General features: G+C 41.1%; 1 protein-coding gene across 5 annotated transcripts in view; it reads right to left on the reverse strand.

Moving 5' to 3' along the window:
• RFTN1 (raftlin, lipid raft linker 1) overlaps positions 1-13,128 on the reverse strand; it is a 207,719-nt gene that overhangs the window by 128,129 nt on the left and 66,462 nt on the right. The window lies entirely within an intron of this gene.

Raw genomic sequence — 13,128 nt, forward strand, 5'->3', positions numbered from 1 at the left:
TTGCTGAATTCATACACAAGTAAAGTCTATATGTCTCCCTCTCTTTTTATACAAATGGTAGCACAGTGTTACACATTTCATTTTTTATTAATTTTTATCAATTGACGGTATACTTTGCTTAGAAAGCATTCAGTAGTAGCACACAGAATTCTTCATTCCTCTTACAGATGAACAGTGTTCCTTTGTATGATGTACCACAGATTAATCAAACTGTTGCTTTTATAAGTAATGCTGACGAAAATTACGCTCCTACATAATTTCACATGTGCTCACATATAATACATCATACCTAGGAATTCCATACCTAGGAATTTGCTAGACCAAAGATAAATGCACTGTAATTTTCTCAGATATTGCCAGATTTCTTCCACAGGGTAACATGGATTTACCACCTCCCCCCACCCAGCGATGTACAAAGGTATTTCTTTTTCCATGCCCTGGCAAATCTCATAGTGAAAAAATGATCCCTGTGGTGGTAATCTGTATTTCTCTCATTATGTAACTTGTATTTTTTTTTTTTTTTTTTTTTATTGAACATGTCATGTTTTAAATACTGTCTGTGTCGCCTTTTCTGTTAACTATAATCTTTGCCCTAGTTTTCTGTTGGGTTACTCGTCCTTTTTCTATAGGTTTGTAGAAACTCTTTATACATTAGGAGATTTAGTTCTTATTCGTGATATCACTTGCAAATATTGTTCCCAATTTATTGTTCGTTTTTTGACTTTGCATAAAGTGGGTCTTGTCATGAGGAATTTTTTTTTTATGAAGTGGAATTTCTCAATCTTGTCTCCAATGACTTCTGAGTTTTGTATCAGAGCAGAGACATCTGGTATTATAAAACGATTCTCCTGCTACTACATATTTCATTTTTTTGGATATGAATCTTTGATCCAGTTTGGAATTTATTCAATATGAATTCAATATTCTACCCCCCCATGTTTATCCATTTTTTCCCATTAGTTTGAGATGCTACCTTTATCATATATTATATTCCTGAATATATTCAAGTTTATGATTGTCCTCTACTTATCTATTTTAACAATTTTAACGTTACATTTTAATATCTGGTCAGGCTATTTCCTGAAACTTCTTATCTTCCTGTTTAGTTTCTGAATCTTCTTGTCTGTTATTTTTTTTTTTTTTCTAAATCATCTTTTAAATCAGCTCATCAAACCTTCCTTCCAAAAAAAAAAAAAAAAAAAAACCCAACTCCTAGTGATATTATTTTTGGATCATGTTCAAATTATAGCTTAACTGAGGGAGAATGGATATTTTCATCATATTACAAGTTCCCATCCAAGAACAAGGCATAATTTTTGTTTATTCAAGACTTCTTTGGGGTCCTTCAGGCACTTATTAAAGTTTTCTTCACATAGATATTGTACACTTAACAAGTTTATTTCTACTAATATTGCTATTGGAATAATAGACTTTTTGCTTTTTACTTCTATGCTATCCATTGTGGGCAAGAATGTTGGGGAAACAGGCATGCTCATCATGGTTGATCGGGTAAACTTTTTTGAAGGGGAATATGATGCTTGCCTTCCAACCTAAAAGTACACACACCCTTTGTCCAACAACCCCTCTACCGGATACTGCATCTATGGCTGGACTCCTAGATGTTTTTCAGGCTTTACGGACAAAGATACTACAGATATGTTCACATAGCAAAAACGTGGAACCAAGTAGTTCTTCATTGGAGAGCTGGCTAAATAAACGCTGGGACAGTGATGAATCCTATGGGCTATTTAACAAGATTAAGGTAAATCTGTTATGTGCTGATGGCAACGTGTCCAAGATAAATTATTAAGAGGCAAGGTGTCAAGTGTTTATCCTATGCTAGTCTTGTATAAAAATAGAGAGATAATCTTTTTTAGAATAAAATTTTTTTTCTGAAAAAAATCACAAAAATATGACTATTGGAGAAAAGGGCTGGAGAATAGAGGGAAGGATGGAAAGGTAGCTTTTACTTTCTTTTGTACTTGCAGTAGGCACTGTTACCATCCATCAGGGTCATTGGGTGGAGGGTTGATAAGACATTTAAAATTTTCTGATTTATATGTAAAAACATTATCTGAAAGTTCTTTATGTATTTTTTAAAATAATGTGTTATTTTAAAACACAATCTTAAAAACAAATCTAGGGGTACTTAAGAACACTACTTAACATCAGCCACTGTAGCTCTCATTTCCATACATCATGCAAGAAATTTACAGGAAAAAAAAATCTATAGCAATGATTCACTCTAAAGCAGTGCCCAGCATCCTGGAGAAACCTTCATTAATAACAGTGACAAAGCGAAGATTGGCCAGGAAAGCAGAAAAGTATGACATCTTTTCCCTTGAACGGTACATTCTGGACATGCTGCTCGACCAAAGATCTGGAGACAAGTCTGGTAAAGAACGCTGAGCCCCTCCGAACTCCGCGCACAGAAATCTGAATTCCACGCACAGAAATCTGTCAAGCAACTTCTTAGACCCAGGCAAGGAGACCCCCACCGTGGATCCCTGCTCTAAAGTGTGCTCCTTGACCCATCAGCAGCAGCACGGAGGAGCACATTAGAAATGGAGACCTTGGGGCCCCACCTCAGACCTGCTGAATCAGAGTCTGAGTGATCTGTACCTTCCCAAGCCCTCCAAGAAACTCTGAGGCTGAGAGCTACTGTCCAGAGGGTTCCTTTGGCCCTCCTCCAACCACTCTCCTCTCCTCTCTGAGGGCAAGGAAACAGTGGACCTAGGGACACGTACCCACCTGTCATCCATAGCCCAACTTCCCACAGCCAAGACCTGGAATTCTCTGCCCTTAGAGCCCAGGGCCCACTTTGGGGGATTGGACAGGCTTCTCCAATCTGCAGCAAGGGTGGATGGTGCCCCAATGTGTGCATCCGCAAGCCCAAGGGAGGGCAGGGAGACACCCCTACAGCCGCAAATTTTAGGGGCACCAAAAACTCAGTAAGAAAGATCAATAAAAATTTAATGCAATATGTTACAAAGTGAAAATTCATGCAAGAAGTCTACAACAAACAAAATATCCAAAATTTTAATAAATACAGGATCAGTATTATTGATTTTTCCTTTTGCCTCAAGCTCCAATACGGCTTAGCACCACACTGTTACTGATCTTGTCTTCTTAAAAAATGTTGCCTCTCGGGGCGCCTGGGTGGCTCAGTTGGTTAAGCGTCTGACCTCAGCTCAGGTCATGAACTCACAGTTCGTGAGTTTGAGCCTCACATCAGGCTCTGTGCTGACGGTCAGAGCCTGGTGCCTGCTTCAGATTCTGTGTCTCCCTCTCTCCCTGCTCCTCCTCCACTTGCACTCTGTCTCTCTCTCTCTCTCTCAAAAATAAATAAACATTAGGGGCGCCTGGGTGGCGCAGTCGGTTGGGCGTCCAACTTCAGCCAGGTCACGATCTCGCGGTCCGTGAGTTCGAGCCCCGCGTCGGTCTCTGGGCTGATGGCTCAGAGCCCGGAGCCTGTTTCCGATTCTGTGTCTCCCTCTCTCTCTGCCCCTCCCCCGTTCATGCTCTGTCTCTCTCTGTCCCAAAAATAAATAAACGTTGAAAAAAAAAAATTAAAAAAAATAAATAAATAAACATTAAACAAATTTTTTAAAATAAAAATGTTGCCTCCTTCGCCTCACCCTAGCGCTGGCTCAGGCCCAACATGTCTTGCACTTTTTCTCCTGGGCCCTGCAAATGACAGGAGCAGGTCTGTTATGTAGGGTGTCAAGGGAACAGGGGCAGGTTTCTTCTGCTATCAAGAGATTACAAAGCAACCGAACTGAACGAGCATAACTGTGTGTGGCACAGAGGCCTGTGGTTTCGTCTGGAAAACGTAATGGACTTTTGGTAGGAGGGCAGGCCTTTTGGGGCGGGTAACTTCACGACAGCGATCAAACCCCAAAATGCTAGGCAGCACTAAGCTCCCCTCCTCTCTGATAAGAGTGTGTAGGAAGAGCATCTGTGAGTCAACCAGTATGAGACCCTCCCACTCAGCCAGTCTCCACAGTGTGGTGTTTTGTGAACGCGCCAAGTATTTCAAGCTCTTACTGCTGTAATAAAATAAGCCTTTACTAAGATTCTGATAATTTATGTATTTGTTCCCCCTTACGCATCACGCTCTAATAAAAAGAAATAAAAGCAGTCTGTACGTTTGGAAAATTTGGGATTCTAGCTACATTCCTCCCTGGCGATAATCCTGGGCATGTGAACACACGGTTTCCTTGTTTAAAAAATGGAGATAATGACATCGTACAGCGGCTGTAAGAATCAAACGGGATGATGTGTGTGTAACGGATAAAGCTCCAAAGTATCATTCTCAGTGGTGCTGGCAGTGGTGGGTGGGGAGTTGGTCAGGGATATAGGTCAACTGAGGCTGGTGATGACAGTACAGTGCTGGGCCACTAAATTGTTTCCCATTTCCACCCACAGCCCTTACCCTCCAGGCTTGCAAATCAGTGCACTCAAAACATTGGGCGATCAACCACTTTATAGTTAAATGCTTCCTGAATAAAACATAGTATCTTTAAAATTTTTATCTTAAAATCTAAAGATGTATCTCTTGTCAAAACTCAGCAATTTTATGGCTTTAATTTTTGGTATGCATGCTGTCAAAGCAAGTTTAGCTTCATGGTTAAAAAACAAATAAAAATTAATCTCAACAATCTCATCGCAATAAAATAAAACCAGGCTCTTATTGTAAATATGATTAAAGGCCTTAATTTCTTGTTTCTGTTTGAACCTTAACCTTCAGAAAAACCCTAGTTCTTATAAACTGACCAATCCCCCACTATTATTACTAGAAAAATAAAGAAAGGAATGACTTCTCTGTGTGGATGGACATACCAATTGTAGCCTCTTGGTCTCTTTCTCACCCCACCCACCCGGATAACCTCTCCATTATTTTTGTTTTGTGAGATTTGCCTGACTTCGTTTACAAATTATGTAACCTTGGACAAGTCATCTTAACTCCCACCCCATCTCCTGGGTCTGTTGTTTATAAAATGAAGACCCTGGAGAGGTAATTCTGAAAGGAACTTCCAGCATTAAAATGCAATGATTTCATTACTTCAGTTTGAAGAGTAACGTACCAGTTCCTAATTAAAAGGTGATACTGGATAATATAATAAATGTCCGCAGTGCAAACCGAAGAGTTCCCCTAACCTAGAGCCAAAATGGGAATACGGAATACCCACACGTGCGAGTGGGTGGAGAGATGGATAGAGAGGCAAGAAAATAATCTGTTGCCACTATGACCGAATAAAAATCACTGCTGTCTTTGAGGGTCCCAGTCTTCTGCCCATCCCAGGGATGAGAAAGGATTCTGCCTGTTCTGACTGTCCCTGGGAGACATTCAGGGGCATTCCAGGGAAGAGATGCCTGCACAGTCATAGGAGAGAAAAGGGGTATTCTAACAAGTATGTCTGGAGACAATGGGTTCCCTCTTTCCTAGTGGAGAGCTATAAAGAAAACAGTATCCGTTACCTGAAGTTACTTTGACTTCCTGGGCTTTTATGAGGCCACTCCAGGACTGAACCCATAAGCCACCTCATCATAAATTGAAATTTCTAATTATAATCCTTCATATTCTGAAGATGAGGGGCACAGATGATGCTTTCTTGGCCAATGTTACTTCAGTCTGAGGAAATGCCACTGTTAGGGCCCAATGTCCATCTGAAGATCATACTTTCCTCTCTCTCCACTTTCCAATCTGTCAAGTTCCAAAGTCTTTTTTATCTACTGTGGTCAGTCTGCAAACCTGAGGACCAGGCTGGACGCCCCGGTGCTCCCACTCAGGGAGCCGTGTCTTCATCCTACACAAGGACTTGGATGCCACTGCTGTACAAAGCCCAGTTCTCCAGCTGGCTTCTCCCACTAGCCTGGGTGGGGCTGGCTCTTATCTCATGACCTGGTAGAGGGCCTGGGGCAGATCCCAAGGCCAGGGCCCAGATGGACAAACAAACAAGAGACACAGCCATGGGAGGAACAATGGATACCGAAGCCCCCTCTCACCCAGAGGGCAGTATCATGCCTTTCAGCCTGCTTATTGCCAATGGGAATGTGGGCCCAATGGTGCCAAAACTTCTCATTCTTACCTTCAAGAACTCAGAAATCTTGGTCTTCATAGAAACTCTCCTAATCTTTAGATTTGGCAAGTAACTCTCATTTTATTTCCAAGTCCATATGGCCCAAAGCCAAGGCATGGTAGGTTGCAGACTGGATGGGGCATTTGATAAATGTAGGGGGATAGATGCCCCCTACTCCTTCCTATCCCTGATCATAGCGTTGTCAAGGCACGCTGTAAGCCTCGGTCACATACTGAAGAGCTTGTGATTCCATTCATTCCCACATCATCACTATTTATATCAGTTTTCAAGGATACACCTGCAGGTATTTGACACAGCCCTCTATTTCCCAATTCTTCTCTCCTCTACACTGATGTAAAGATGAACAAAATGTTTAGAACTATATAGTTTTTTGGGAACTATATAATTACATTTTGAATTCCTTGGAAATATTTTTTTTTCCCTCACTCAATTACCAATAACAGGCTTTTGATTAAAAAAAAATATCAAAATATAGAAAGCACTGCCGGAAAGGTATTTTGGGTGGCATGAGAGCCCAAGGTCTTTTAGAATAAGTGTTCTGTTTTCCTTTCAGAAAATAACTCCATATAAATAAATAAACCATTATTCCAGGACTTAAAAAAAAAAAAAAGGGAATGAAAACGGGGGAGGGGGGGACCTAATCCACAAAACCACACATTTCTTAACACTCCTGGGATGAAGGAGATTTTGTTTTTGCTATGACTATGTTTTGTTTAGCAAAAACATTCCGCAGCCCCACTTATTCCCCGGACACGAAGCCCTGCAGACATCTGCAGAAGAGCCAAAGGGACGGCTTTGCTCCTTCAAACTTTATTGCTGGGAAAGCGCCAGGTTCCAAGGCAAGAACAAAACCACTGGCATACAGCAAGCCGCCACTCATTTCTCTCCTCTGTACGGCAGGCAACGGCACGCTGAACTGCAACAGCTTCTATTATTTTGCTCAGCAATCATCTGTGACTTTAACCTAATTATTCAAAGTCCAACTCTGCTTTTCTAATTACATCTGCTAATGGATCTGTCAATACCAGAGAGCGAAACACAAGAGGACCGACACCATCTCCCCCGGGTAATTTCCCTCACAGGTAAAGCTGATAATGACACTGTTCAACCAAATCTCTCCCTCTTTTTTTTTTTTTTTTTTTTTTTTAAAGTTCCTTGAAGGCCATTATTTCTATAACATCAGTCTGCCTGGGCTTTGCAGTAGATTCAATTTAGCGAAACACTAAAATCAATCATTTTTCAAATGTGGGTTTTTTTTTTTTTTATTGTATAGGTAAAGAATAGGAATTCGATTTTTTAAAATAATGTGTGCAGCCTGAAGGCTTCTATCTGTGTCATTTCTAAATCTGAAGAATAAGTTACAACTATCGTTTTCAGGCTTTCCAAATTCAGATTTCTGTCATTGTCTTATCACATAAATTCATGTTTCTGAAACTTAAGAAAAAAAATAAAACATAGCCAGGCTCAGGAGACCACACTACTAACACACTGTTTATTCTTTTTTTTTTTTTAATTGAGGTGAAATTCACATAACATAAAATCAACCATTCTAAAGTGAATAATTCAGTGACGTTTAGTACGTTCGCAATGTTGTACAACCATCATCTCTGTTTCTAAAACATTCTCCTCACCCCAAAAGGAAACCCCATACCCGGTAAGCAGTTCCCTATTCCCCTCTCTGGCAACCACCAATCAGCTTTCATAAAACACAGCTCTTAACACCTTACCTAAATCATGGATAAAGTCAAGGGGAAAATCTCAGTACGACTAAAAGCACTTTTTAAAGCTTATTTAAACCTAGGATTCTACAGGCCAATCATGGAGGAGTTGGCCAAGCAACAAAGGCCTCATCAAATGAGTTCTTAAGTGCATGCCACCAGACCACAAGTGACTGTGAAGCATCAGACTGTCAGACTGCTGTGACCACAGGGGTGTGTGCGTGTGTGTCTGTGTGTATGTGTGGGGGTGTGTGTGAAGGGAAGGGTGGAGGGAGAGGGGGAGATCAAGTTGTTATTGGCTTGCTTGTCATTTCAAAGGATCACACGCAGTCACTGGATTACACACATGCAACATCACACTGTAAAAAATTCAGTGTCTAGGACTTTGTAAGGAGAGTGCTGAATAATTCCCATTGACCGTACCCATTAATCAAACCCAAAAGACGGCGTTCCCGCTCATCTCACTGGTCCATTTTGTCAGAGAAGACACAGGCTAAGATTCATCAAGAAAGCTTTTCCAGAAACACCAGGCCTCAAGCTGCTTGGACTTCACAGTGGGGTATTCAAATATTAAAAGCAACCGGCTAGAAACTGAAGTTGGAGTATTAATAAAATATATCACACGCTTAAAAATACTTTTTATGGTGAAGGGGAGAAGCAAAGGATCACCGAGTCTTCAGAATTTCTATTCAAACTGGTCCATGCCAAATCCAAGGAGAGCTTAGCATGAGGCGGAAGGGAAGCTACTTGTCAATATTTTATGCCATTTTCCTAATTGAGCACGATATCCTGAGAGCTGACGCTCCGGGTAGTTCTCTTTGATTCTGAGAGTACAATAAACTGATTGCATCCAAGACCAGCCACTAATGAATATGTACAAACAATATGGAAATGAAACTGTTTAGAATGTAAATGGGACCCTATATGGATTTCTATGATAAAGTCTGAAGACTCTGTATAAAAGTAATCAGTACTGAAAATATAACGCCACTGTGGCCAAGTTCTCAGAGTAGGCACAGCAGAAAAATAATGCATCTTTGCAAGGAGCTGTGGGGACTCTCAGTTTCAACTAAGAAGCGTGATTGCTCTCGTACTTTCTCATTCAGGTGTGCTGAAAGCCAAGAGGCTAAAGCAAAGGGGCACCTTAAATGGGTAGCACACTGAGCCAGCAAACACATTCTGACTCTGGCTCGTCACCCCACACACGGTCTCGCCCATCCAGCTCGTGGGGCAGTCCCATTAGAGCCAGGCGGTCAGTCAGCTCTTTCGGAACAAGAAGGGACATGGTGCTTTTTTCAAGTCTGAAACAGCCGAGGGCCATTTTAATTCCTTCCCTACGTGCACATGATGAAATCCATCAACAGCAGAATGGCTGAATGAATACACTATGGCTCATCCAATACTATAGACTATTAAGTAGCAATTTTAGAAATGAGTTGGATCCATACCTCTGACCTGGAGGAAAAATCAAGGGTTGATATGACAATGAAAGCAAAGGAAGTATATAAAAATTCCACTTTGCAGAGATGACCAAATAATGACAGGACAAAGTCTGTGGTTATACACAAGAAGTGATGGGGAATCTTAACCCCAGGCAGAACAAAATGGAAAAAAAAAGAAATTTCCCAAAAAGTATGGTGCCCCGAGGGTATGTGCACACTTCAGTTTGGCATTTATGCAGAGCACAAGGGAATACTACTATTTCTGTTTACCTTGAGTTATTATCACAAGGATCTCAACTCTGTAATAGAGTTTCACACTGGTATATCAATAAACTCTTTACTTAGGAGAATTTTTTAAAATTTCCGAATATAGTAATATAAACAATATATAAAACAATGCACTCTGGAAACTGTTGGAAAGCACAAAAATGCCCCATGTGCAGGAACAGTTTCAAGATCTTATGGCAAGAATAAATTCTATCCTCTGTGGGCTTTGTACAACTCCTACCCACAAAGGAAATCAACTTGTTGGTTCAAAGGCACTACCCCCAGACACACGAGCAAATTCAACTCAGTAGACTCTCCTTGTCCTCGCTGTAGTGGAGACATACCATATGTTCGGTGGCACAGTCACAAAGACATTCGTAAGACTTACAAAAAGCTCCATATATTAGAAATGTATTTTAATAAATAATACTTATGCATATGACATCACGAAAGATTCAACAAAACTCAAATGAGAATGGGGTCAGACAGTTCTCTTACTCTAAAAAAGGCTTCCACACCTGCATTTTCAGCTTTGCATGAACAATTACTGCGTTCATGCGCAAACTCCCAAATTGGTGCATGGAAATAGAATATTGTACACACAAGTTGAGCAGCCCCGGGCTCCGCTAACCAATTTGCATGCAAAATTGTCATCAGCACTCTCTGGTTTATTTTTTGCCTATGGAAGAGATGGGGGTCTATGATGCCTCAGGAGGCCAATTTTAAGAGGCATTTTGGTTCCCACTATAAAAATGGAGTCCCAAATAGTATCTGAGGTCTATGCACGCATGTGTGTCCCTCCAGCTGCCTTCTCACAGATTCCAGTGGAGGAAGAGAAAAGCTGGAGGGTGAGATCAAGTAGAATAGTTACATAAGAGTAAATGGCCAAGGAAGGTTCTCCAGAATAATAAAACAGAAAAGAAATGTAAGGGGGGGGGGAGTTTTTATTTACATCCAGAAACATGTCGTCTACCAACAACAGTTGGCACAAGAAGGGAAAGATGGATTTTAACCAGGAAGGAGCAAAGATTTTCCTGACTTGCCGGTGAGAATTTATGGAAATGGACCACCAGGAAGTGTGGCCTTTGGGATTGCCAAAGAGGGTGCGCGATAGGCATCTATTTGCTTAGAAGGCATCTTCAGGTTTTCACTAACATTTCTTCCCACCCCCCTCTCCCTCCTGTCTTTCTTCCCTTCACACATCACTGCTGAGCACCTGAAATGTGGTTAGTGTGAACAGAGATGTGCTTTAAGTGTAAAACACACACAATTTCAAAGACTTCACATGAAAAAAAGAATATAAAGTATCTCGATACAAATCTGGTATTGATTACATGTTGAGATGATAATATTTTGAATACACTGAGTTAAATAAAACATACTGAAATTAATTTACCTACTAATTACTAATGAATTTACCTATTTTAATTTTTTAATTTGAAATTTTTACTGGAAAACTTTAAATTACATCCAGGGCCCACATTATATTTCTACGGGGCAGGTCTGTCCTAGAATCTTTTGTTTTAAATTAGACTCATTTTTTTTCAGTCCAAAAAGCATGCTCCCTTCTCCACCTTTATTAAGGTGTCAGTTTAATTCATTACTAAGCATCCTTTAGCTCCAATTATGAGTAAGGTCACTTCTTTTCCCAAAATAAGCCTGTAACACCAAGGAGTGGGGGGAAAGCTGCAACAGTATGTATAGTGTGGGATCAAATGGGTAATCTTCCTTCATGTATACTAAATTTTTTTTCACTAGCTGTCACTATTCCAAGTTGGAGGAAGAAAGCAAAACTTGGTACTGCCTTCCTGTTTGATGTTTTGGTCCCCTGAGACCCTTAAATCCCTGCTCTTCGAGAATCTCTAGTAACACAGTCACACTTCCAAAGTGTTTACCTCTCTGGAGCAAGTGGGTTCTCAACATTTTTCTGTTCTTACTCCGTCAGCAGATCGCACGCCCTCCTGAGTCACACCTTTTACCCCATGCAGGAACTCTCAAGCAGGGAATCACTGCTCTGGCCAAACTGGAAATAAGTGCCAGAGGCCCCCAGCCAGCCGGCATCCCAGCTAAGATGATTCGGATCAGAAATCTCAATAGACAGTGGACCCTCCGGTCTGTTTTGCTGAGTCCCTGGCAGTGCTTTGTACTGGACTTTCTGGATGATTTATGTTACATTCCGGAGATGCAAATTCTCCCTCATACCCCTAATAAACTCATTTGTGTGGTCTTAGTGTTTGGACTTAACCGAGCTGTCTCCCTTCCTGTGCTTCCTTGCCTGGTTTCACTGGGGGTAGGATGGGCGGCTTCGTGATATTCAGAATTCTCACGTATCCCAAGAAGTATTATTATTTGTTATAACTGCAGTGTAGTTTGTCTTACTTCTAAATGATGCAGATCCTATTAGGCAAATAGAAAACAGAAATCTAGAATTGAATTATAGGGTAGAAAGCTGGTGATGTATCAAATCTGGCTAAGGAAGAAAGATGGATGGTGTGGGGGCCAAGGTTCACTCTCTGGAGCCAAATTACTTGGGTTTATTTTCTATTCGATTATTATTTTTTAAATTGAAGTATAGTTGACACACCATGTTATATCAGTTTCAGATGTACACCCAGTGATTTGACAACTCTATGCATTATGCTGTGCTCCCCACAAAATGCAGCCATCATCTGTCACCATACTGCTATTACAATAGTATGGACTGCATTCCCTGTGCTGTGCCTTTTATCCCCATGACTTACTCATTCCATAACGGGAAGCCTGTGTCTCCCTCTCCCCTTTACCCATTTTGCCCATCACCCCACCTTTATTTAAACTCTCAGTTTAAACTCTCAGTGCCACCCCTTAATAGCTTTATGACTTTAGGTGAGCCCTAAGCCCTGATGGGCCTCAGTTTTGGCTATATCATACAAAAGTGATGTTAACCACGTCGGCCGGCATGAGGATTAAGTGAGATAATGCAGACAGCGCAGTAGAACTGGACCTGGAACCTTTAACTCTTTTGTATATGGGAACCACTAAGATCATTATTGTCAATATTATAATAACCCTAATCATCTCCCAACTTGTCACCGAGCATGACAGGTCTTCATGTCCGCAAGTGGATCCTTATGTCTGAAACCATTCCAGCTGTACATCAATATTCTTTAGTTTTCACATATGACTTTAATTTCTCAGCCTAAGCCACAGACCCACATTTTTTTTTCCCTGCAACCCTCTTTTAAATGCTGGTTTAAACTTCTATTTCTTTCTTTTTTTTTTTTTAATTTTTGTTTTTTAAGGTTTATTCATTTCCTGAGAGAGAGAGGGAGAGAGAGGTAGCATGCAAGCAGGGGCGGGGCAGAGAGAGAGAGGGAGACACAGAATCCGAAGCAGGCTCCAGGCTCTGAGCTGTCAGCACAGAGCCCGACATGGGGCTTGAACCCACAAGCTGTGAGATCATGACCTGAGCCGAAGTCAGATGCTCAACCAACTGAGCCACCCAGGCGCCCCTAACTTCTACTGATTTCTTAATGTGAACCCCAGATGGGTCTAGAACATCAGGACTCAGAAAAGAAAGTGAGGCGAAAAGCATGTTGAGGGGTTCCTACCTCTGTG

The sequence above is a fragment of the Leopardus geoffroyi genome, chromosome C2, assembly GCF_018350155.1.
Source record: "Leopardus geoffroyi isolate Oge1 chromosome C2, O.geoffroyi_Oge1_pat1.0, whole genome shotgun sequence".
Classification (NCBI taxonomy): domain Eukaryota; kingdom Metazoa; phylum Chordata; class Mammalia; order Carnivora; family Felidae; genus Leopardus; species Leopardus geoffroyi.